The 26,270-nt window shown below is 39.3% G+C and overlaps 1 protein-coding gene and 1 long non-coding RNA gene across 3 annotated transcripts in view; one reads left to right on the forward strand and one right to left on the reverse strand.

Moving 5' to 3' along the window:
• LOC132210997 (uncharacterized) overlaps positions 1-13,307 on the forward strand; it is a 53,635-nt gene extending 40,328 nt beyond the window's left edge. For both annotated transcript variants that reach the window (XR_009447268.1, XR_009447267.1), the window contains exons 3-4: positions 4,980-5,135; positions 11,433-13,307. This is a non-coding gene — a long non-coding RNA (uncharacterized LOC132210997). The remainder of the gene's footprint in view (positions 1-4,979; positions 5,136-11,432) is intronic.
• Positions 1-26,270, reverse strand: part of gas2l1 (growth arrest-specific 2 like 1) — a 65,525-nt gene that overhangs the window by 32,191 nt on the left and 7,064 nt on the right. The gene's annotated exons all lie outside the window — the stretch shown is intronic.

Genomic DNA, 26,270 nt, shown 5'->3' on the forward strand with positions numbered 1-26,270 from the left:
ACCCCTGATTCAGTGATTTAAAGTCCACCTATCTTATCGTTGAATGCAATCAATTATCCAACCTTCACAGTCCTCTGGAAGAAAAAAAACACAACTCCATAGACTCAGAAGAAATTCCCCGTCATCTCAGTACTGACTGGGCAACCCATACTCGAGATAATGACTTCAGGCCCTAGACTCTCCCACAAATGGAAAACATCCCCACATCAACCATGTCTCCTATTCATCTACGAAACACACTTTTAACTCCAACTATATTTACCCAACGCCAGCTTGTCAATGGCTCAGATAGCAATCCTGAGATTATCACCTTTGAGAATGTACTTTTCAGGTTAGCTCCTAACTGTTCAAGTACTCAATAGAACCTCCATTCCAGTCCAACACTTGACAACAACAGGATCCCTCCCCTCCCCTGCTATGTTCTTCTCCAGTCAAAGAGATGTCATTGCCAGGCAACACAGCATTCAGGGCACCCACTCATGGCTACAGAGAATAGTACACATCCTCCTTAATTATCCTGTCCTTTGGCACAGCTACATCTCCACTTCCGCCCTCACTTAAATGGCTCCCTGTAGTCCAATGCCACAGTTAGTCCGCTCAAACTCCCACTCATCTACACAGCTCGCAAGCACCTTTCTAACTGTTGGACAACTGCAGTCAGCGATCATAGGCAAATGTTACGTTACATAGTCCGAGGGGTGTGACTGCCTTCTGGTGAAAAGCTTCCAGGTAACTTTGCCCTTCCTAGAGGTGCAATGTCTTTAGCTCAGGCTCCAGCTCCACAAGCTACAAGCAGCTTTACACTAGCATACCCTCTGTTTTTGTATTGTCGTGCAGGGAGCAATAGAATTGAGAAAGAGATAGAGATAGAACAAGCAGCTTAATTCGATGTGGACTGTACCTGTACTGACTACTTCAGTTTTAATTACAGAGAGTTAAACATCCTTTACCATAAAGGGTAAGAGACAGAAGCACAACTAGGCCATTTGGGTCAAGTCTGCTCCACCATTCGGTCATGGCTGATGCGTTTCTCAACCCCATTCTCTTGCCTACAACCAGTAACTCTTGATCCCTTTACTAATCAAGGGCCTATCTTAGACAATGATTTGACTTCCACAACCCTCTGCGATAGTGAGTTCCACAGATTCAACATCCTGTGGCTGAAAAAAATTCCTCATCTCTGTTCTAAAGGATCATCCCTTCACTGTGAGGTTGTGCCCTCGGGTCCTAGTCTCTCCTACACATCCACTCTATCCAGGCGTCTCAGTATTCTGCAAGTTTCAATCAGATTCCCTGTCACCCTTATAAACTCCGAACTCCATTGTTGCTTACTTTTGTAAACCTCCTCTGGACATCCTCCAAGGCTAGTACATCCTTCCTTAGATACAGGTCCAAAACTGCTCACAATATTCCAAACATGGTCTGACCAGAGCCTTATACAGCCTTGGCACTACATGTCTGCTCTTGTATTTTAGCCTTCTTGAAATAATTGCTAACATTGCATTTGCCTTCGGAAAGTACCAACTGTTAGCCATAAGCAAATCCTGAACTAGGACTCAAGACCATTTGTGATTCAGATCTCCAAAAGCTCAACAGTTTAGAAAACAGCCTCTGCCTCTATTCTTATCAAAGTGTAGAACCTCTCATTTTCCCATGTTACTACTTATTTGCCCACTCTCCCATCCTGCCCAAGTCTATGTGCACGACTCCACTTCCCCCTCTCTACCTGCTCCACCTATTTTTGGGTCATCTGCAAACGTAGCAACAATGGCCTTATTTCCTTCATCCAGATCTTTACTGTATAGTGCAAATCAGTTGTTGTTCCAAAAGACTCCTGCAGAACTCCATTAGTAAACTATGATCATTAGAAAAAGTATGTAACCTTCAAATTTCTTCAAAGCCCCCAGTGAGTATCCTCCATGCCTCAGAACATCACAAACAAAAAAAAGCTTCCTGCAGCTTTTGGTCTCAAATGACCTTAGCACTGAGTGTCACACAAAAAATTTCAAAGGCATGAAAGTAAAGCTCTTCAGAAGTTTGTGTAGGAATGGAATAAAATGTTAAGTGCTGAATCAGCAGGCAAATGATTCTCCTGTGCAAAGCACAAACATACAGAGCTCGCTTTGTCAGTAATCTATTCATAAAATCCTAACATTTTGTTGCTAATAGTCTTTTGAAATTCTCTCATCATTCGGTATAAAATGAAAAAATCCACCATGTTGCCAGCTGCTGAATGTGAGACAGTGAGTTGTACAGCAGTATTGAGTAGAGGTTTCACCCATTCAAGGCAAAAATGCAAGTTTAGGCAAGAACAGAAGAACGAGTTTCACGGTAACAGATCGAAGCAAGCTCTGCTGATTAAATGCTACTTAAGAAAACAAATGGTCAATTGTCAAACTCTGAATTTTACTAGAGGTTTTGCAGCAATTCCAGCATGAAACTAAATACATCGTATACACCAGGCCACAAATGGAATCTGAAATCAGAGATTGATTACATGCATGCTGGGATCCCAAGTTCATTCAGACATATCTGCAATAGGACCATAAATGATACACTCCCTTCAGACTCCAGCCTATTTTATTAGGCTGAGGGCGTGCAAGGAAGAATACACAAATTGCATAAGATACAACTGAGATAGTAGGAACTGCAGATGCTGGAGAATCTGAGACAACAAGGTGCAGAGCTGGATGAACACAGCAGAACAAGGAGCATCTTAGGAGCACAAGAGCTGAAGTTTCATGTCTAGACCCTTCATCAGAAATGGGCAGAAACGTCTCCTGCTCCTAAGATGCTGCGTGGCCTGTTGTGTTTATCTAGCTCTACACCTTGTTAGTGGAGATATAACTGAATTAATGTTAGCTATCTAAACCAGAGGAACAGGTTTCACCTTAACTATTCTAAATTATTTCAATCCAAATGGATCCTCACTCTGAAGACAGCTTCCATCTAATGCCATTATTCAAGGAGCATTTTAATAATAACATAATTAATGCGGTATTAGATAAAATATTGTGATTTGAAAGTGCTGATCTTCCTACAAACTGCCATTTACGTGTTTTTTTAAAAACAGCAATAATCGCTTATCTGAAAAGATTGTGATTTTGCAAGACAAGGTTTCGCTGAACCATCTCCCAAACCCCATTGTTTGCTGAAAAGCTTGTGAATGAAGCAAGCAGTGACTTTGTTTACCTACTGTTTAAATTTGAAGTGCCTGTGAAGATTTTTCCAAACATTTTAAAACTAGGACAGGGCTAAAGTATTTACAGCAGTTCAATGTAACATGCTACACAGTCTCCTACGTCTTAGTATTACATAACACCAGTCCACAGGCATTGGAATTAGTGCCGATATCCAAACTCCTGCTCCTCACATAACCCAGTGGTTTGGCAAAGGGCAGCCAGTTAGAATAGGGAAAATAAAGAGAAATTTCCCAGACTGATTTCTTAAGTAAGAAAAATCACAGTAAGATTTAGCAAAACCTCTGTTCAGACTCCTTAAATACCTTTGTAAATGAAGAGTGATCAAACACAAGTAAAACATTTTACTGCACAGGAACAATTCTCACTTCCTAGGCTCTGACATTTCAGGTGAAAGATGTAACACCATGTGCAAATAATAATCAGCAGTGCAGCTATACCATGTTCAAAAAGTCTGCAAGTTGCAAGTTTGTCTTTCCATGACTAAAAGATTTTTTTTTGGGCCGAGGGGGGTGGGGAGAAAAGGAATAGACTGCTTGTGATAACTGTTCAATTTAAATTGCCGTTTCTCCGACCAATACACACTCCACATCCCCCCTGGAGGATGATGTCTTATGCTGGTATATAGTTTTACAGGTATTCATTCAGCCACCCTAATGACAAGGCTTTCATTCTGCACAAAGTTTAACAAACTCTTGTGCCTAATGGACCATATGATTGAAGTACTGAGGGTTGGGGAAAGACTTGAAAACAAGTGAGACCAACCCTAATCTACTTTTACCAAATACCTACTCATATTTTAATGGATTCTGACAGGAGTGGGAATTATGGATACATTTACCCACACCCTTACACATAGTGCAAAAAGCATTTTAAAAAGTTCTGTTTAATTTGAAGACAGATTCTCCCCTCTCCACAACTGATCTCACTAAACTATTAAATATCTCAGGACCTTTCACTACAGTAAAGGTACTGTATAAATGTACGTTGGTATTGTCTGCACAGCCACTTTCAAACATCAAGGCGATTATCACTGGATTGGAAGGCTCCAACCATTTAATGATCCTTCAATTCAGTTTTAATCAGAGAGCTGCAATTTTCAGCTGAATGTTGATCATTGGGGAATTGTTATCCTGCGAAACACTCCAAAATCTCGGAAGAACAAGATAAAATAAATACAAGTTAACACTGACTGGAGGGCACCCAAATTAATGTTTCTGTCAATGAAGAGAGCTATAAACAACAGCTTGTACTAGCAGCTGTCACTGTCTGTACACACAAACTAAACCAGAACAGCATCCTAATAACATCTTTGGGATTTGTATTGGGGACAGGTTCTGAACTGGATCATCACCAAGCTGCTCTGAACTGGTTGCACCATTTGTTACTTAGAGTTGACAAAAGGTGAGGCATGCAAAGGTGAGCATCATCACATAGACCGTACAGTGGCACTCCACCTCACTGTGTGGAGTGAAATCTGCCAACCAGCATTAGTTGACAGTCTCAAGAGATGAATGGTCACAGTCAGACTCACCAAATAAATAGGAGAAGCCAGTTTCAGCCGTTTAGCACAAGATAATTCACTGACATATTGCAGATGCTTCCTCTCCCCCTCGACAAAAAATATCATGTGCCTGTTGCTGGTCTAGCTCGAAATAGTGAACGCTAGCACCTTCCTCACCTTCATGGCTTTGCCTTCACTGGATATATTAAACTGGTTTCTTAAGAGTTCTAATTTTAAATTTAATCTTTTCGTTATTAATTTCTTGCTCACTTTAGGTGCCTTGTCAACATCACACCTTTCTAGGAGCAGCAACAAGTAATATACCCAGAGACCTCCCAAGACACTTCAGGAACATTAACAACAAACAAACCAGTGTGATTTGGCTAATCAAGAATCATGCTTTCCACATGCAAAGGATGGAACAAAATCAGGTGAAACAATTAATTTCACGGGTAAATTCAAGTGCAAACTAGCATTGATTAACTACGACAGCATTCAGTACATTTCTGCACTGTTATAAAAACTCATTATGCAATTTGTCAGTTAAAAAAATTGATAGCATACATTAAAATTAAATACTGATTGTCATTAGAGAGATATGGCTGCAGGATGACAAAAACTGGATCCTGAGAATAACGCACGCCAGAAGAATAAGAAACTCCAAAAAAGGTGGAGGGGCAGCATTGTTAATTGAACATAATATTGGTGCAATAGTTTGACATGACACGTTCAAGGGATCAGAGTAGTTTGGGTCTGGGTGGACATTAGGAACAGGAGGAGAAAATGAGTTAGAGTGGTATATGGACCCTTAATAGTAGCCACAGTATAGGATAAAACTGTACAGGAAAAAATATTAGGTGCTCCTGATAAAGGAACAGCAACAATCACAGGCAACTTCAATCCAGTTATAAACTGGAACAATCAGAATAGCAGTGGCAGCCCAGATAAGGATTTTATAGAGTGCTTTGAGACTGTGCACTGTGAGAGGATTACTCAATGACCAAAGTGTAAATGTATCCTGAGATAGTTGAGACCATGCAGTGGAATTTAATGGAATTTTACATCCAGTTAGAAAGGAAGAAAATTGGACTGAAGATGTATATTATAAATTTATACCAAGGCAACCACATGGGCACAAAAGCTGCGCTGCCTGAAGTGACCTGGCATATGAGGCCACAGGATAGATCATTAGAAATACACAGCATTTTAAAGAGGATATTTCAGAATATATATATTGCAACAATAAAAGGCAAATTCTAAAAAAAAAGAAGGACCCAGCGTTAGGAGTTAACTAAAATTAGGGAAAGCATCAAACTTAAGTAAAAGCGTCACGAGTAGCAGCATGATACAGTATGTAATCGAGACAGATAATGGGATCCTAATGTTGATTATAAAAGGAACTGAACATAAAGGCAGGATATTATGCTTCAACTATACAGAATACCAGCTAGGCCACAACTGGAAAATTGTGCACAATTTTGGTCTCTATTTAAAAAAAGAAATACGAATGTGTTGGGGGCAGTTACAGTTTTTGCTACATTGATATCTTGAATGAGTGGGCTGTTTGAGGAGGATAAGTTGGACAAGCTGGACTTGTCACCACTAGAGTTTAGAAAAGTGAGGGATGCTTTAAATTAAATGAACCACTCATTACCCTGAAAAGGTATCGACAAGACGCATGCAGAAAGGATGTTTCCTCCATGGGTGAGTCCAGAACTAAGAGACGCAAATGTTTTAACATTTGAGATCTCCCTTTTATAAACAAAATGTGGAGATTTTCTTCTCTTAGGAGATTGAGAGATTTTGGAACTCTGCCTAAGAATGCAGTTGAAGCAAGATTATCGATTGCTTCTAAGCAGGGTTAGATAAAATCTTGTTAGGCAAGGCAAGGGCTATTGAGGCTAGATGTGAATATGTAATTCAAATCAAACAGCTATGATCATACAGAAATGGTACAACAGGTCTGAGGGGCTATGTAGCTTACTTCTGCTATTTTGTGTATATGTTCATATGTCAAGTTGCTCTAATGTAACTGCATTTGGTCAAATGACATATTTTGCTTTCCATAAGATTTAGTGCATGTCAACTTGTCTAAAAATTGAGTCACGAAAGTCCACAAATATTTCCAAGTTATAAAAATTGCAGTTACCAACATCACTACATGATGTGATGTTGGATCCAACTTTAACATTAAAATACCTTGCAGTAAATGAGGTGGCTCAAACACTAAACAATGTGGGTGCTCACTGCACACTCTGCAATTACATCATTAATAATTTAGAGCTCAAATATGCAAAACCAATTGGCTTCACTCACTTAAATATTTGCATGTTAAATGCAATAATACAGTGAAGTGTGATTGTTTGAAAGTTGATAGTTGGTGATACTATTTATCTGTCAGATTTTCATGAAATTTTCTCATCAATATTCTTCAGTTTAGTTTCTCCATTTGTTTTTTAAATAGAAGAGAGAGCAAGAGAGAGATATTCAATTAATGGTCAGTTCTGCCTTTTGGATGGTTAAGTACAGGCTTCAAAACACCCCCAGGAAGGCAAAAGAATTTTCTGACATGACAATCACACTGTTAAGTTATCAGCCTTACCAGGATCTGTCTTTTGTTCAGCCTAATTACTTCAGGATGCAAAGCCCAAAAAGCTACACATTGAGTTAAATGAATGGGCTCCTGACTTAAACTTATTAGGTGAAAAGGAAAAGAGGCAGGCAGTGATGTTTCCGATAGCATTCTTATTTTCATAGCATCCGCAGACTACATTCTGTAAGAATTTGCAGACTCCCTTCTGGATCTTATACTGGTTTCAAAAAAGTGTCCCTGTAACTCTTACTTTCCAATGAGTGGACAAGAACTCCGCAATATTAACATGAATAGAAGCTGTTGAGTCTCACAAAGCATGCAGAAAATGCCGATTTTATGTCTCAGCAATTTGTTTGAAAATACCAGAGAGAGCACATTTCACTGTTTGTTTACTATGTGAAGTTCACATTTACATTACAAATAATCCACAAGCCTTACTGGCAGGTTCACGATATGCCTAAAACAAAATAATGTCTTGTGGTCAAGGGGACAGTATTTTGCCAAGTCTTGCTGGTAAACTATTGATGATTTGAGCTGGGGAAGAGAAGCCACAATGAAGCAGAAGATTTCCTAAAGTGGTTCCCATGCATGCCACAATGGCAGTGTGTTACCAGCAGCCCCATGTGCATGACAATTGTAAAAGGATAGAGGCTTTAAGCCAATTTGGACAGGGTTGGGGGGAGTGGAGGCATGGAAATCCTAACCAGTATTGAGAAAAGAGAGAAGGCTAAGAATGGTTCAAAAGTTAAAAGGTTTGAAAGTTAAAAGGTAGAAAGTTAAACAAACAAGGCAGACAACACCACAGCAAGGAACAAGGTAAACTGAAGCATTAAACTGCATTTATTTCAATGCCAGAGGCCTAACAGTTAAGGTAGATGAACTTGGGCAAGGATGGACACATAGGACCGGGACATCACAGCTGTAACAGAAACATGGCTGGCAACTCAATATTCCAGAGAATGGATGTTAATGGAACTACAGAAAGGGAGGAGAGGAGATAGGGGTGTGGCATTTATGATTAGGGAAAACATCATCTCTTTACTTAGAGATGATATTTATGGAGCATCATCCAGTCAAGCTATATGGATGGAACTTAGAAATAAGAAGGGGATGATCACCTTGATAGGCATGTACTATAGGGTCCCCAATGGTCAGCAGGAAACAGAGGAGCAAATACCTAAGCACACTGCAAGAATCAGAGTTGCAACAGTAGGGGATTTTAAACTTTCCTAACATCGACTGGGACTGTCACAGTGTGAAGAGCTTTGATGGGGAGGAATTTGTTTAGTGTGTTCAAGAAAATCTTCAATATGTGGATGTGCCCACCAGAGGAGCAGAAAGAAAGGCAGGACAAGTGACTGACGTGTCAGTGGGGGAGCATTTTGGAACCAGTGACCATAATTCTAGTTTTAACATAGCTCCTGAGAGGGATGAGCCTGGTCTAAAAGATTAAGTTGTAAATTACAGCAAGGCCAATTTTGACGGATGAGATAGGAACTTTCAAAAATTTCAAGTTGATTGGGAGAGGCTATTCACTGATAAAAGGAAGCTTTCAAAAGTGAGATAACTAGAGTTCAGAGACAATATGTTCCTGTTAGAGTGAAGGGCAAGGCTGATACAAGTAGGGAACACTGCATGATGAGAGATATTGAAGCCCTGGTCAACGAAAAGGGGGCATACATTAGGTATAAACAGCTGGGATCAAGTGAATCTCTTTAAGTGTATAGGGGGAGTAGGGGCATGCTTAAGTGGGAAATGAGGAGACCATGAAGGGGAAATTGAGATAGTCTTGGTAGGTAAGGTTAAGGAGAATCCAAAGACATTCTACAAGTACATTACAAAAAAAGAGCAAACAAGGGAGAGAATAGGACCCCTTAAAGATCAATGACGCCATCTATTCAAGCAACTACAGGAGATAGGTGAGATCCTAAATGAATATTTCACATCTCTGCTATGGAGAAAGACTTGAAAGCTAGGGAACTCGGGCGTATAAAATAGAGAACTGTAGGCCAGTGAGTCTGATGTCAGTGGTGGGCAATTTGTTGAAGGGGATTCTGAAAGACAAGATTTACATACATTTGGAGAGGCAAGGGCTGATTAGAGATAAGTCAGCATGGCTTTGTGCATGGGAAATCATCTCTCACGTACTCGATACAAGGTTTTTTTCTGAGTAGGTGACCAAGAAGGTAGATGCCAGAGAACTGAATGTTGTCTGGCCTATGACAAAGTTCTGCAGAGTAGACTGGTTAGTACATTTAGATCACATGGGATCCAGCAAGATCTAACTAATTGGATACAAAAAGTGGCTTCACAGTCTGAGTCACGGAGTGGTAATAGAGGGGTGTTTTTCAGACCAGAGGCCCATGACCAGTGGTGTGCCGCAGGTATTGGTGCTGGTTCCACTGTCTGTCTTTTAAGAAAACAATTTGGATGAGAATACAGGAAGCATGGTTTGTAAGGATGCAGATGGCATCAAAATTGGTGCTGTAGCAGGCAGTGTACCCTTAGATAACCCTCAAGGGGATCTTGATCAGCTGGGCCAATGGACGAAGGAGTTGCAGATAGAGTTTAATGCAAGGTGTTGCATTTTGGTGAGACAAACCAGGGCAGGTCTTAAACAGTTAAAGGTAGGGGTCTGGGGAGTTTCAAACAGAGATCTTGGGGCTCAGATACATAGTTCCTTGAAAATAGAGTCACAAGTAGGTAAAGTGGGCAAGGCGGTGTTTGGCACACATGCCTTCATTGGTCAGAGGACCGAGTATAGGAGCTGGGGCATCATGTTACACACGTGCAAAGTATTGGTGAGGCCACTTTAGAAGAACTGCATTCAATTCTGGTGTCCCTATTTTGGAAGGATATTAGTAAATTGGAAAAGGTACATAAAAGATTTACAAGGATGTTAGTGGGACTGGATGGCTTGAGTTTAAGGAGAGGCTGAAGCTTTCTCCCCTGCAGCCTAGATGATTCAGGGGTGACCTTACAGAGGTTTATAAAATCACGAGAGGCGTTGATAAGATGAATAACAAAAGTCTTCCTCCTGCGGTAGGGGAATTCAAAGCTAGAGGGCACATTTGTTAAGGTGAGAGGGGAAGATTTAAATGAGACCCGAGGAACAACATTTTCAAACGGTGGTTCGTGCCGGAATGAATTACCAGAGGAAGAGGTAGATGCAAATATAGTCGCAACATTTAAAAGACATTGGACAGGTACCTGGAATTGGAAGGGTTTAGAAGGATATGGGCCAAATGTAGGCACACAGGACTAGATCAGTTTAGGATATCTGGTTGGCATGGACAACTTGGACCAAAGATTTTCATGCTGTATGACTACAACTGTAAATGGGATATATTTAGGTTTAGCTGAACATTCCCTCCCAACCTTCCATTTAAAACACGCATTCTCTCTGCAGCATTTCTCCATTTTGCTCTGATGGTGCTGAATGCAATTCCTCACTCAACTTCACATTTGGGAGTCATGGAGATGTTAACAACTGTATATCAGGATGGCCACCCTCTGGTCTATGATATTAACATTTACACAGAATGTTCTATAGCTAAGGAGCACTGGACTGCTAACGTAACAACCTAATATGATTGCACATTTCAAACAAATGGTACAACAGATAGGCAGTTATTGTCCACTGACATCCAACATAAGAAGTACACATTGACAAAAGGCCAAAAATCTAATTCTTTCTGTGTAAAAACTTTGTTGGAAGACACTAAGTGGAACAGAAATTAAATAGGCACATGTAGAGTCCTGTGTTTTAGGAGGTCTTGGGGAGAGGTGTATTTTGACCGTTTCTATGGCTCTGAAATCTGAAGGAAGCACAGGTGTGCCAACACGCTAAAAAGGGGTGATTAGGGCCTACCTGGAAATCCAGACTGGGATTATATTTAGTGCCCCTGAAGGTACTATTTTCTTACACTTTCCATGGCAGACAAACTGCCTTGTTATGCCTATTACCATAATAACGATTACAACCCCAGTGAAATTTGAATGACAATGCCAGTGGCAGAGGAACTGGGCTAGAGCTCCTTAGCCTCCCTGGCAATTTCTGGACCCAAACTGATGACTAAAATTAAATAATGTTATGAGGAAAGGAAATGTTAACTCTGTTTTTCTTCCTTCACAGGCACTGCCAGACTTGCTGAGCTTTTCCAGCAACTTTGTTTTTGTGATAACAAGGTGTAGAGCTGGATGAACACAGCAGGCCAAGCAGCAGGAAAAGCTGACGTTTCAGGTTGAGACCCTTCTTCAGAAACTTTGCTTTTGTTCCTGATTTACAACATCTGCAATTCTTTCAGTTTCTAATCAACAAAATTAAATCTCTGAACTTTGCACATTACAATCAATGAGCATACTCCAAATTGAAACTTGTGTTATCAAATAGTGGGCACAGGTCATCTCAAAGTCTTGATAAATTAAACTACGAAACAAAACCTTACATGCTAATACATTCTCACATTCACTGGCACATAGTGTTCATACCGTATAGATATAAGAAAGAAGTTAACCAGGTTGCAAAGAAATACAAATTCATAGCAAGATGTAATCTAGCACACATTAAGTGGAAGGTAAAATTGATCAACGGACCTGTTTGTTTTCAGCGACGGGAAACACAAACTGGCAGGTGAATTAAAACTGAACCAATTCCAACAAAGGGAAAAAGGGAATTCATTGAAGACTAGAGGTCCCACGAATGAATAAAAGGAAATTAGGCCAAATCTAAAATTAGAAAAATATTTAATCCGCACATGATAGATGGATAAAGAAATAGAATTTAATTATAAAGGAGCTGCTACAGAAGTAGATGGAGGTTAGAAACGCTAGAGAATTTAAAAAAATTAATAAGAAATAGGCAATATAAGACCTTTCGACAGATGGATTAAATAGGACAAGAGGATCATTACAGTGAGCTCGGGCTCCCGAGTTTGAGATGTTGCTTTAGATCAGTCAGCGAAAAAAATCCTGAAGTTCTGTATCTTCACGTTCAGGGGAGATTGATATTGAACTTATAGGGCTAGAGGTTATAATGGTAAGAGCTATGGTTTTAAAGGGGTTATAAAATCCCAAGGAAGGCAAGCTACCAAAATTTGATAAATAATAATCTCATGGAAGGACACGGTTCTAAATGGAATTCTGAAGAAGTCTGTGAAATAGAACTTGTGCAAAAAAAAATTATCACTCTCGGGACATGGACATCACTGGCTGGCCAGCATTATTGACCATCCCTTGTTGCCTTGAGAACGTGGTGGTGAGCTGCTTTCATGTTGCAGTTCGTGTACTGTTGGAAGACCCACAATGACCTTGGGGAGAGAATTCCAGAATTTAGTCAACAGTCAAATTGAACCAGAGGAATGGAAAGAAACCAAGATGGCTTTCCAAGCCAGGAAATCACGAGGCAGGCCACCAGACTAAAATAACTGAGTACTGAGTAAAAAAAAAAGTGAATAAGGGTCTGTTAACACTGATTTTAGGCCTGACCAACCTGTTGGAATTCTTTGAAGAAACAGACTAGATGCTCTGCTGTTTTACAGATCTTAAAGGGTAAAGTACCTGATAAAGTTTTATAGCAAAGATAGTAGCACACGGAATTGAGAACAGTGTGGCTACATAAACAGAAAGTGGTTTGACGTCGAAAAGATTAAAATAAAACTGGCGGGTGGATGATTTTGCAATGGGGTCCATGTCACAGCTGCCCTTGTTGCTATGTAATTAATAAACTGCAATCATTAAAATTTCATCTCAGTTACACAACACGAAATTATAAAACCATTTGAAACATCGCAGGAGGGAGATAAGTAGCATATACACTCAAATGCAGGAAAATATAGACAATATTGAAAACAAAAACGGGGAAAGACAAAACGGAAATGGAGAGTTCAAGTTATTTAAAAAAGCTGCAACTTTTTCCACTGGAATATAGGAGATTGTGGGGTGACCTTACAGCTTTATAAAATTATACAGGGAACAGATAAGCTGTATAGCAAAGATCTTTTTTCCTAGGATCAGGGGAGTTCAAATCTCAGCGGGGGGAGGGGGGGGAGATATATTTTCAAGGAAGTAGAAAGTTTTAAAAAGGACACTAAAAACTTTGTTTTTTTATACACACAGTGGTTCACATGTGTATGTGAGAAAGTGATGCTTGCAGGTACAGTCAAAGTTTAAAATACATTTGGATAAGTAAATGAATAGGGGACATTTCAAGGGATATGAGCCAAACTGAGATAAGTGGGATTACTTTAGTTTGGGAACATGGTGGACGTGGACTAGTTGGATCGAAGGGTCTGTTTCCATGCTGTATGACTCCATGACTATGGCATAAAAATTACAGGATTTTAAATGGAAGAGACAGCAGAAGGATCTTTAGCAGATACAAAGTCAGCAAAATGACGTAGCATAGGTGAATAAGTCCATGATATTGAAAACTGAATCCTGTTTCACTTCTAGAAGCACTAAACAGAAAATGTCAATATGGTCTATTTTATTTTGTTAGATCAGAGTGAAGATGTTACGTACTCAATAACCAAAAAAGGGGTTTTTAAAATAGCATAGATCAGAATAGGCTGTTACCAAAGATTAAGTGGTAAGGTTTGAACCACAAAGGAGGAACTGGAGAGTTCAATGATTTGACCACAAATCAGACGATTAAGGAGTGACCCCTTATTTAACAAATACTGAGTTTACTTCTGCTGCTTAAATGACACAAGTAATAATAAATTTGTGGTTACCAATAAATCTTAAAACATAAGATTTAAAATAAAAAACAGAAGGAGGGGATTAATTGTCTAATTCTTTGACAATTTGTTGAATCAGAGTCCAGCAAGTATCTGAAAAAAGTTATTCGTGTAATTGCTTGGTGAGAAGGAATATTTAAGGTAGAGGGAGTGATCTGCAGCATTAGGATCAAGCTAGGTAGTTTCTGTAGGTAAAACTGCCTGGTGCAAACCTGACGGTTTGAGACATCCAGTTTCTGCACTTAACATTTAAAGACTTTATCAGCACTTAATATTGTTACACTACATGGTGAATGAGTTAATTATTTTCATAACTGACATGAATATTTTTAATCAGCCCTTTACTGGCGTGTTACAGCACATGGCTGAGCCAAGTGGGACTTGAACCCAGACCTTCAGACCCAGAGGTGCGGACACTCCCACTGCCCCACAGGAATGCTGGCTAGAGGCACACAGCTGTTTCTGGAGAGTACTCATAGTACAATACTATGGTGCTGTCACCAGCATTACAATTCATTCAAATTGCCAGTACTGTATAGATTTAGAACACCATTTGTATTGAAGAGGCATTCTGAAAAAGCTGAGAAATTATAACAAGTTACATTTAAGGGTCTAAAAATATGCATTTTTTTGTAGTTTTAACAAAACAGTTAAGGCAGACAGAGTAAAGTTTACATTCAGCATTGAGACGCTGTCGAAAATCCAACAATAGTTTAATAACAAGAAGTGTCCTGGCTACCTCATAACGATTACACGATTAGAAAGCTTAGACTTGTTCACAAAACCATTTCTAACATTATGAATGTGCTACAATTTGGTTTCATGGTTTGGTGACCATCTATTCTGTTAGATCATTGGCATTTTACTTTGTATGAATAGAACAATAAGCTCTGCTGTGTAATTTCCAGCACACCCTGGGCCTGGGATGAATTGCTGCATTTTTCTACTCCCTGAGCAGGGAGTCTACAAGCTTTTTAATCTTCAACTGAGGTCAGCTGTCCTGAAATCCTCAGAGCTGATCAATCTATTTTGGTCCTGACTTGAACCAAAGTGCATTCTCTTGCCTCGCTACAGCTGGAGGGTAAATGAGTGGTTTCAGAGCTTTATGCATGATGCAGTACCCAACCAACCATTGCAAAAAAAAGAGAAGCTCCTAGATAATCGACAGGCTGCTCTCTCAAATGAAAATACAAACTGCAAGGCCAGCATTTCGGTGACCTGCCACAAAACCAGATCCTAGTGGGAGTCAACATCTTGGAAGCAAAAAAGAAATGAAGTGGGCGTGGGGTTGAGGAAAATAGGTCATGCAAATAAAGTAAATTTAGGAACAAAAACAAAGCTGCTCGAAAACCTCATCAGGTCTGGCAGCGACTGTAAAGGAAAAAAAAGTTAACGTTTCAGGTGCAGTGACTGGTCTTATTTCTTAGGACAGAATAAATGAAATTTATATAAAATGTATAAATTAAATTCATAAAAATAAATCTAGCTAGGTTCTCAATTATAATTTCATTTTTGAACATCCTTACGAAAAATATGAAGTGCCAGATTTTTCATTTTACCCTTTTCTTCCTTTTAATTGCTTTTCAAAGGAAATTTTAAAATATCTCCCATCTCTTTTGAAATTGACATCTGCTGGAAGAAATACAAAAAGATCGAGTACACTCATGGTTAACGGAGATTTCATCGTCAGATAAAACTGACAGGAACCTTTTCCCCCCACCCACAGACCTCAAAACTGTAAATGAGTCACTTCCCAGTGAAGATAGGATTGAATTATTCTGACTAATATTTAGATCCACAACCTCAGGGAAACAGGAAAAGGATATGGAACAAATCGTGAAGCTTCTCCTAGTGCTGCTTTTCCTACAGCCCTGAATTCATGCTGGGACAACTTTGAATTGCTATAACATTTTCTGAAGTTTACAGTTGAGCACAAAGCAACTGTTCATCGGCAAAGGGCTGTGGAAAAGATCTAAAAAGGGTGCGATTGAAAGATTTATCAAGTGCCAGGATACACAAAGTAGGGCAAGTTTCCCTGCCTTTCCTCCAAACCACATTCCCATCTACTTGCTTACACAGCCTTAAATCTGCCTCTCCTGCCTCAGCCACATTTTCTGCTGATCTTTTACTACAGATGATGTCGAGCCTCTTCACATACTTTGAAGATTTTTTTTTAAAATGGGTCAAACTGATCCATTTACAAATGTACTAGAACAGAGCAGGTCTTGACTCAATGCCCAACTCAAATGGAAGATGCCGCCATCTACAAACGCAAACAGTTGTACAGGGTCTTCAATGCAAAACATCATTGCATAAAGCTGTCAGACAATTTCAGTATCAATGGTCTATTCAAGCAGGAGTCAAGACATGGATTTGGTTGTCTACGGTTCTTTTGGCGACCCACAATCACGAAAAAGCAGAAATAACCTTATTGCTTCAGAAAAATTGATGACATTTACTCTGGAAAATATAGCATTAGTTGTGTGCTTAATGCAGACCAACAGACATTACTAATTACCCCTGCGGCAACCAAAAGGAGCTGGCGATTAGTAATTGCAGTTGTTTACAGAGATGTTAAAATCTGTGACTTCCTCATTAGAGAAGCACAACCTCTTTATTTCACTGTTGCACAGAACTGCAGGTATGCTGGACTTGGTCCTAATATTCCTTGAGGATGAGGATTCCTTCTTCCTGCTACTCCATTTCCCAAACAGGAATTCATCAAGATTTATAAATAACACAATCATGTGTGTTACTATCAAGCAATACAAACCCTGGTGTTTGGTCTCCATTTCACACCCAAAGACTGATGTGCTCTAATAAAATTTCAGCCATTTGTCTAAATTATTTGGAGCTGTAACATGGCAGACTGAAAATGAAAGCATTTATTTTTGGACTTCCCTCCCTAATGGCACTCTGGGTCATCCCACAGCAGGGGGACTGCAGAGGTTCAAGAAGGCAGCTCACCACCACCTTCTCAAGGGCAACTAGGGACAGGCAAGATATGCTGGCCAGCCAGTGAAGTCCACATCCCACACAATGAATAAATTTTTAAAAATGGCATAACTTTGATAAAACAGTTTGGAAGGCAGTTAAGGATTTGTTTAAATATCATGGAGATGTTTCCCTACTGATTTATACTTGTGGTTTTTGGACAAGCTCAAAAACTAACAGCAACACAGGCATTTTACAGAGGGCAACAGAAGTCCTCATTACATCATTCAATCCTGATTTAGCATATATTCATTTTGCTGCCTCAGGTTTCTGGTAGACAAAACCAAGTTTGACGAGAAAATTATAATGAACTGACAACCAGTCGGTTTTGTCTCCTGCAACTTCAGTTCCATAACTGACCTGTTGAATGGGGTATTTGACAGATACAAATTGTGACATTTTTCTACTTGCACTGAATGCCTCGACTTTGGAGCAACTGCCTGTGACAAAAGTCAACTTGTGACAATTTCTGAATGAACTTTTTATTTCAATTGCTTCAGCATTAAAAATACAAATAAGGTTTAGTGTGGTAGTCTTCCTGGTGACTGAGAAATGGCAGTCATGTGACATGCCATGCTCTCAAAATGTCAGGCGACCAGGGTGCTTCATTGGAGCTCTTGACAGTTGCAAGGACAATTAAGAATGACAGCTCTAGGTTTTACAAAAGAGTTTCAAACCAAACCTTTTAAAAATCATAATATCAATTTACTGATTTATTAGCACTGCTTATTAGTGGATCCTTTGCTGGAGCTACCAGGCTCCCTACATGAAAGATCCAATGATATTCCAGATATTGGATGATGTAGCTCTTATTGGTATAAACAAAAAAAAATCAGCACCTTCTTCTCCTTCAAAACCAGGTAAAAAGATTCAACTTCCAAATTCATCGACTTTCATAAAACAACCAACTTTCAAGTGATGGGGAAAACAGTGAAGGGACAGAAGTTTTAAACTGGACCTGTAAACGTAATCACTGTCATGCAGAATAATCCAATACTGGTTTTGCTGCTCATCTGTTACTACCAAGTAATACTAATCCCAGTGTTCCGTCTCTATTTCACACCCAAAAACTGATGTGCTCTAATAAAATTACAGCCATCAGACCTGTCTAAATTATTTGGGGCCGTAACACTTGACAGGCTGAAAATGAAAGTGTTTATATTTGGTCACAAACATCTGACTTGCATAACCAAGAATAAATGTTGGAACTATTGCAGGCTATACTACAGTACTGATTTTCATAACTCATTTAAATAGTATTTTACTTCCTGATGCGTTACACAGAATTATAATTAACTAGCAAGGATGACAGATTCAAGTAATGAAATGTTGATTGTAATTGCCTCTATAACCCTATCTGCTGGCATATGTTCCAGAAATATGTTGTTTATTGTCTTTGAAATGGCAATAAAAATTGAAATAGAAATTTACCTGATTTTTTAAATTTAAAGATAAAGATTGTTAGAACCAGGAAATAAAAGACAATGATTTTTGCTGACTCTGATGAAATGTAGCTAGAACTTAGTACCCATTGTTTCAGGCAGTAGTGATTGTCCATTTGTGTAAACCTGGTAAACACCAGTCTATTCACCCGCGAAGGGCACCCTACTCCATCTCCACAGATGCCCATGAAAGAGTGGTTAGAAAACTGAAGAGGGAAAATAGCCGATTTTCCCCTTTCCTCATCCAGGTACACCTGGGAGCAAGTACAGAACCTTAATTACCACGTTGTTAACCTGGCTAGAGAACAAACTTGGGATTGCTTTCCTCTCATTTCAGTCAGTTGTGCTCAATTATCAAATTAGTCATTTGGAAAGCCTCCAAAGAACGTCAGTTGGGCTTCTCCCAACATGAAAAATGGCTCTGCAGGGATCAACTTCATATTGATGACAATTACTGATGCAGAATAAGAGCAGTCAGGGTAATTAAGCTTGAAGCAACCAGAGTGGATGCCTGCTCTCATATTATCCAACATCCGGAGGAGAAACGTTTCTGAAAATGAGCATGGGCTTGATTTAAAAAACCAAAATGAAGGATTATAATATATAATTCAACTACTACCACTGAATTTTGTGGGGTGATCAAAGGAGGAGATCATAAGAATTACTACACCAAAATAAAAGATTAGTCCATCCAGTTCACCTTGCACCATCCTAAATAGGATTGCTGACTCATCATCAGTATCATGGTCCTCTTACAGCATTTTTCAATGCCAAAAATAACAATGGCATCAAGAAACTGAGAATGCATAGCACATTAACGATAAAAGGAACGACTTCATTTTGTTGGTTTAAAAAAAACCAACATTGTTCAAACCAACCTGCTCAGCGACGTTATTACACACTCTGGAGCAGTTGGGACTTGACAAGGCTTCCCAGTCCATGGGGAGGGCTGCTACCTACCACCATGCCACAAGAGGGCCCTTACACTTTTCATTTAGTGTTCCTTTCCACTATAAAGCAGTTTTTTCTTGAAAAAACCTTGTTGTTATACTCTTATCTACCTCTAAATTAAAGATGAACACTAATTATTTAGCTAACCCTTCAAATTATTGATGACTCCCTGCATAAAAGGAAGAGTCCTTGATTGTCAACAGTAAACACAGCAACAAATTGAGTCAGCAAAGAATTACATGAATGAAAATAATTTTAATAGACCCTTTGTTCTGTGCACAGTAAGGCAATAATGTAATTGAAGCTTTGGTGCAAATCCTACTTGGTCTCAGTAAAGCAAAGTCAACTGATTACAAATTTATAATTCATCAATATGTCCAAAACAGAACACAAAACACTGTAAAGACATAAATCTCACTAAATGTTCAGGAGTAATGTCTGGATCAAAAGAACTGAAGGACTTTAGGAGCGGTGGAAAGCTGATGCCCTAATATCAGCCCATTCCAGATGGTTATCCCATGTATTGCTGAGCTGAAGAGTTCCGGATGGACTCCTGGATACTGAGCTTGAGAGAATGTATGTAGTGTATTCTAGGTGGAAGCAAGACAACATTTAGAATACTTTGCTTAGAGCATCCAGAGCTTTTCTGGACTCGTTATGACAAATGGATCCCAAGCCAGATTGGTGACTTATGAAACCAAATGCAAATACTTTTCTTGACATTTGGTTTGGAAAGAGAATGCAGCATTACATTATGTCTGTTTTTCAACAGTTTTCACTACAGTATATCTTTATGTATGCTTGAAGAGGAAAAAAAATAAGAACTGTCCTTCAATGGTATATCTTTATGTAACGAACACCATTTAGCTAAGTATGAATGCAAGTGTATCAATTTGGCACTCGTGGTTCTGACCATTCTGGATGTTATCATTCTTATAGCTTCAGTGAAACTGCACACCTAGTCAATGTCTAATTATGTCTCATTGTTTAAAAGTATGAAGTCAGGCTGCAGACCAATGTGCGCACTTCTTTAAAGAAAACTCAAATGATTTTCCAACTTTAGAAATTTGAACACTGGCGTGATGCCAGGAGGAACTCTCCACAAGCTCTCGACTATCCAGGTTTAACAAATCATCTCTTTCACTTATCAGCATAAGGAGGTAGGGTTAACTACGATTACAGATTGCTTTTAAAAAAGCATCACATTTGATCACAAACTAATTACTCTTAATCATGCAAATTGCTGCATGTTTGCATCCTGTAAAACAGTTGAACTCTATCATTCTTTCCTAACTACTGGTGATCAATAATAAAAAAAATTTAAATGTTGATATATTCATAAGTGTTTCACTTTAAGCCACTGCATCTAACAAAGGATCAGCACAGTGAACTCTACTATGGAGATACACAAACTGTATTTGCAACAAATCTCTCAACACTTGTGATCCTTGGATAAAAAGCTTTTTTGGCAGGAACACAATTTAGCCCTAGCAAGAGCAAACTGCAAGCACTAAAAACAAGAAGCAAAAATAAGTATTCTTCCTCTTCTATTGTTTCTATGGTGCTTTCTGATGTGGCAAAATACCAGACTTCCATTAGAATATCACAACATAATGATTGAATGGACTCACCAACTCCATTATTTTGTCTACATAAAATCAGAAAAATATATTAAGACTTTTAGGGTTGGAGACAAAGCAAATCTTAGAAAGAAAGTGAATTATGGTCAGCAATGGGATGTTTGAGAGTTTGACCATATCAGGGTTCCAATAACTGATCAACGAGCGGGAGTGTGTTTGGATACGTACATGCGCTCGCGTGTATATATACACACACACACAGTCAGGATCAGATCTAATTTGAATGGCTATTATCAATCCTTTTCCGACAAACAGCAGGCTGATCCTGTATTTGAGGGGTGGCTGGCGTTTCATGATCTGCAGTAGTCAACTTCAGCTTCCCCTCTCGTCTAGGTCTGGTCCTGGTCATTGGGTTGTCTCACTTAAGTGGTCTTCTGGGTTTGGTCAGTTTGATGATGCTCACCATGAGTTACATGGAGCTGAAGATGATGTGCAGCTTAGCTGCCTGTCAAAGGTGCTATCTGGAGACTGTGTTGAAGGTGGTACAAACAAAAGAAAACAGAGCCAGCTTGGGCTCCAAGTTGCCCCTTTTATCCCACCCTTTGTACACTTCTTGAAGATTCCACAGCCTGTGTCCAACACTAGCATCAGGCAGGGATCAGGAAGATCCAATGAGGTGACTACTTTTCATATGTGGAGGTTACACAATATGGTTTTGAACCTTCAACCATCATGCTGTTCTCAGCACTTTATGCGTCTGGCCTCCTAGTTAGCTGGTTGCCACCAAGTCGACATAGCATTCTAACAAAGCAGGTTCGCAGCACATGTAAACAATGGTTTGTTCTGAAACAATGTGGTGCCTGGCCTGTCTGGTCTAGCTCTGCAGTTTGCAAACTGCAGAGTCTAACTTGGTTTAAACTAGGCGTGCACTTTGAGTTTTCTTTCCATGCGAATGAAAAGGTCATCAATATTTCCAGAACAATCCTAAAGGTCATGTGTCACCTGACCACAATTTCTTGCACTTCACAAAGCTTCAATGCTTTAACAGCACTTGTTACTGCAAGGCGCAAAACACTAATTCATAAAATGTTTCCCTAAATTGCTCAGAACGTGTCAAGATGGCAGAGAGAAAACAAAAATGAACAAACACCACAGATAGTGTACAGGAGTAAGAAGCAAGAACTTGTAATTCGAGAGTTTAGTTTGTTCAATGTTTTCAGTGTAATCTGAGGCAACATTTTACCCAGTCCTAGTTTCCTGTGTGGGTAAAAATCAATCCCAGACCAATTGCTGGAAACTGGAGAACTTCATGCTTCTGTGACTTACACACTCTTTTAGTCTGTGAGGCAAACCGACATAGGTGCATTAACTGTTCAAATGATTCCTATGCAATTTAACAGGGCAAGTCCATTGTTTGCTGAATGCTTAAATACTTGCTTTTCCTAATGAGCTCTCATGTCCTATTACAAATACACAGCAATATTATGCTTATTACTGCACAACTTTTATTGAGGATATATCCAGATGGGAATGTTTCCACAGAAAACTATTATGTTTTAACCTGCAAATACCTTACTCTGTATTGATTTGTTAGAATTAGTAACTGAACTATTGCTTTCTTTCAAATTTTATGACAGAAGTGGACATTGAAACTTCAATATTAAGTATCATACAGTGTAAATGAGTGGGAGCCAGCACTTACTCAGGAATCATAGCCAGTAAGCACAAAGGATAGTTAGTCATGGTTGCTTGAGGTCAATCATCTTTGGTTCAGGAAATTATTGTAGGAGATCCTAAGGCTAGTATTTTAGGCCCAGCCATCCTTAGTTGCTTCAATGACCTTCCATCAGGAAAGTCAAAAGTGAGGATGTTTGCTGATGATCGTTCGATGTTCAACACTATTCATGAGATCTCATGCACTTGAAAAGTCAGTCACTACATGCAGCAAGTAGACAAGAGGCAAGTAATACTTGCACGACCCAAATGCTAGGCATAACTATCACCAACAGAAAAGTCTAACTATATTGCTTCAGTATTCAATGGCAGTACCATAACTGAAAGCCTCATTAACAACATCCTGGGGACCTGGCTATCATTCACCATCTGCTGAATTGGACCAGTTATCTCAATACTGTGGATACAAAAACAGGTCAGGTCAGAGTCTGGAAATCCTACGGTGAGCACCTCATTCTGATTCCCAACCTGTCCACCAATCTACAATACAAATTAGGAGTGGTGACATATGCTATTTGCCTGGACGGGTGCAGTTCTAACAATGCTCAAGAAGCTTGGCATCAACTAGTGAAAAAATAAGTCCACTCAACTGGCACTCAATGCACCATCTTAAACATTCATCTACTACCACCACCACAGTAGCAATGTATACGATCTACAAAATGGACTGTAACTATCCAAAAAGCTGTTTTGACAACAGCTTCCATACCCACAGTACCTCTACCATCTAGAGATTGACAGCTGCAGATGCATGACTGCACCACCACTTACAAGTTCCCCTCCAAAGTAGACACCATCCTGACTTGAAACTGCATCGCTGTTCATCCATACTTAAGGGCCACAGTCGTGGCCCCTTTCCTAACAGCACTTATGCGTGTTCCTACAGACATAAATAAGCAGTTCAAGAAGTGGTAAACATCAGCCTCACAAGGGCAAATAGGACTGGCAACAAGTGACTATTGACACCCCCTTCTCATGAATGTATACAACAAAAATACACGGCACAATAGAAACTAATCTCCTCAAACACTGGGGAGCTCAATCTTGCACATTTTTCAGTAGTTTAGCTTCTGAAAATAATTTTTTAAAAAGAAATTGTGGAAATATGCCTTGTTTACAAAATTGTTTCACTAAAATGTAATTATAACAGCAAACCAATATGCACTTCAATTGAATTTAAACCACAGATATCCTTGTTCTGGGCTACACTCACTAGATCATATCCTTAAATGAGGTAAACTTAGTTTATAATTATAAGTTTCTGTAATGTTAATCTCACAATCAAAAAAATCTCTAGTATAGGCACTGGATAAAATACCAACTTTGTGATAGATATGTTTTCTAAAATAGCCCTTCCGAGGTGACGTATAGTTGAATTGTTTCTGCTCATTTCCACACATTCTTCTATTCCCCTGAAGTTGTTTAAACCTGTCTAGGACATTATGCACAGGTACTAGCTGCCCTCTTGAACATACCCCTTAACTGGCCATATTATTTTTTAAGTTTAAGGTGGCCCTCACCTGATGTCCACACTCTCTGCAATTACCTTAAATCATTCCTTGTACTTACTGACTTTTACAGCAGTGGAAACAATTTTCCCTTATTTGCTCTGTGAAACCTTAATTGTGCTCATGTTACCTCTAGGCTCAATTGCTCCTGGCCAGTCTTTTGGTGTTCCATTGATTGAGGTAATCCAAAAATATTTGCTGCTTAGTTCCAATCCCACATTATTCCTTCACGGCTGATCAACAGTGGCTCCAGGCTAAGCAACACTAACTTTTACAAATAAATTGTTTTGGTTCTCGAAGTCTTCCATGACCTTACCCTTACCTTGAACTTCCTCCTGCCTTTGAAGTTTGATGTGTCCAACCAAACTCCCTCACCCCAAACCCTCCAACTACTTGTGCCCCATGTTAGAATTCCTCTCTATGCATGACCAATTCTCAATACCAATTTCTTCCTTCATAACCTCTCTTTGATCATAATCTCGATCATCTGCCCCAAAGTCTATTTACAGCTGGTGCAGAACAGTTTTTAACCACTCTTGCCAGGTAACCTGTAATTAAACATTCCAATAAACATCATTATACAAGCTTTTTAAGAAACTCTTATCTCTTTTGAACTTCTCTGTCTAAGGAAACGATCTGAGCTTCTCTAGGATCTGTATAATTGAAATTTCTCATCCTTGCTACTATGCCAGGAAATCTCCACCACGGCATTTGTAAGACTTTCTTCCGAAAGTGTTTTGTCTGGAATACTCCTGCTGAAGTACATTTCCAAGTTAACTTTATACTATTAATTTTGCAGTCTGCACTTTGTTAAAATGGTTTTGTCATGTTTGGGACATTCAATGCACCTCCAGATTAACCGCACACAATGTGAAGTTTTATTCCTGAACGTAAAAACTACACTATAACCAGGCATCGTGCTGTAATGACAAAATACTGATCATTGCATCAACTAACTTAAAAGGCCTTTGAAGTCAACAGAAAAAGAATTACAAATTAGCTTGGATGCAATGAAATAGCTGCTAGAGTCCCCGGACCTGAAAGAAGCCAAATTTAGGAATGCCTCAATAACTGGGACTGTCTACTACACCTGGAAGAGGGCACTAAAATGTGATCAATAAAATGTGTATTTTTGGACTGTATACGTCACAATGCGATGTCCACTTTCTCCACATAGCGGTGACTTTTCAAGTACATGTACTGTTGGAACAAAGGCATAAATTTGAAATCCATTAGGTAAAGAGCAAGATTGAAATTCTATGCTCTGGGCTTCTTCCATCTTCATATCAAAAAGGATAAACAGGAGAATTCTGACAATGTATCGTTGGAACACTTTGTAAATATATATTACTGCCCACCCCAGAACATTATAGGCCAGTCAAACTTCCACCTGTCAAAACCTATGACGCAGTCTCTAGACGACATTAACAAATAAGGTCAGCAGGTCTGGCACCATCTATAGAGAATAAAAATGGGGAGCTAACTTGGAGTCGGAACTATTCTGAGAAGGGTCACTGGACCTTCAATAGAAGCTGCGAGATCTGCTGAGTTTCTCCAGCACCTTCAGTTTGTGTTTCATGCTCTAAAGTGTGCAGAATACTGGATATTGACATAAGAGCAGTCTCAAACGTGCACATTGAGAGAGCATCTTAGAAATATATACTGGAACCACCGGAGCATTTCAAAAAGTGATTCGAAGAGTCTTTTAGGCCAAAGATTGAACAGAAGCAGTCTCTACTTGTTCTGAAGTAGTTGGCAACTGGCTCCCAAAGAAGCAGCAACATAAACAAACTAACTAAGAATTTTCAAAAACGCAACCTCTGTGGGACCACATCCAAGAAAACAGCTGAACAAAATTAGCCTCAGGTTAAAATTTACATGTCTGGTTTAGCAGTTAGTAATATCGCTCTTATTGGACTCAAGAAAGTCCTGTTGATTGACTCCTTGCTGCTCAAAGCAAAAGAGTCATTAATATTTCTAACTGGAGAAAGGAATAGCCTCAAGCAAAAGCAAGTTCATTGTGA

This window comes from Stegostoma tigrinum, chromosome 26 (genome assembly GCF_030684315.1).
Source record: "Stegostoma tigrinum isolate sSteTig4 chromosome 26, sSteTig4.hap1, whole genome shotgun sequence".
Classification (NCBI taxonomy): domain Eukaryota; kingdom Metazoa; phylum Chordata; class Chondrichthyes; order Orectolobiformes; family Stegostomatidae; genus Stegostoma; species Stegostoma tigrinum.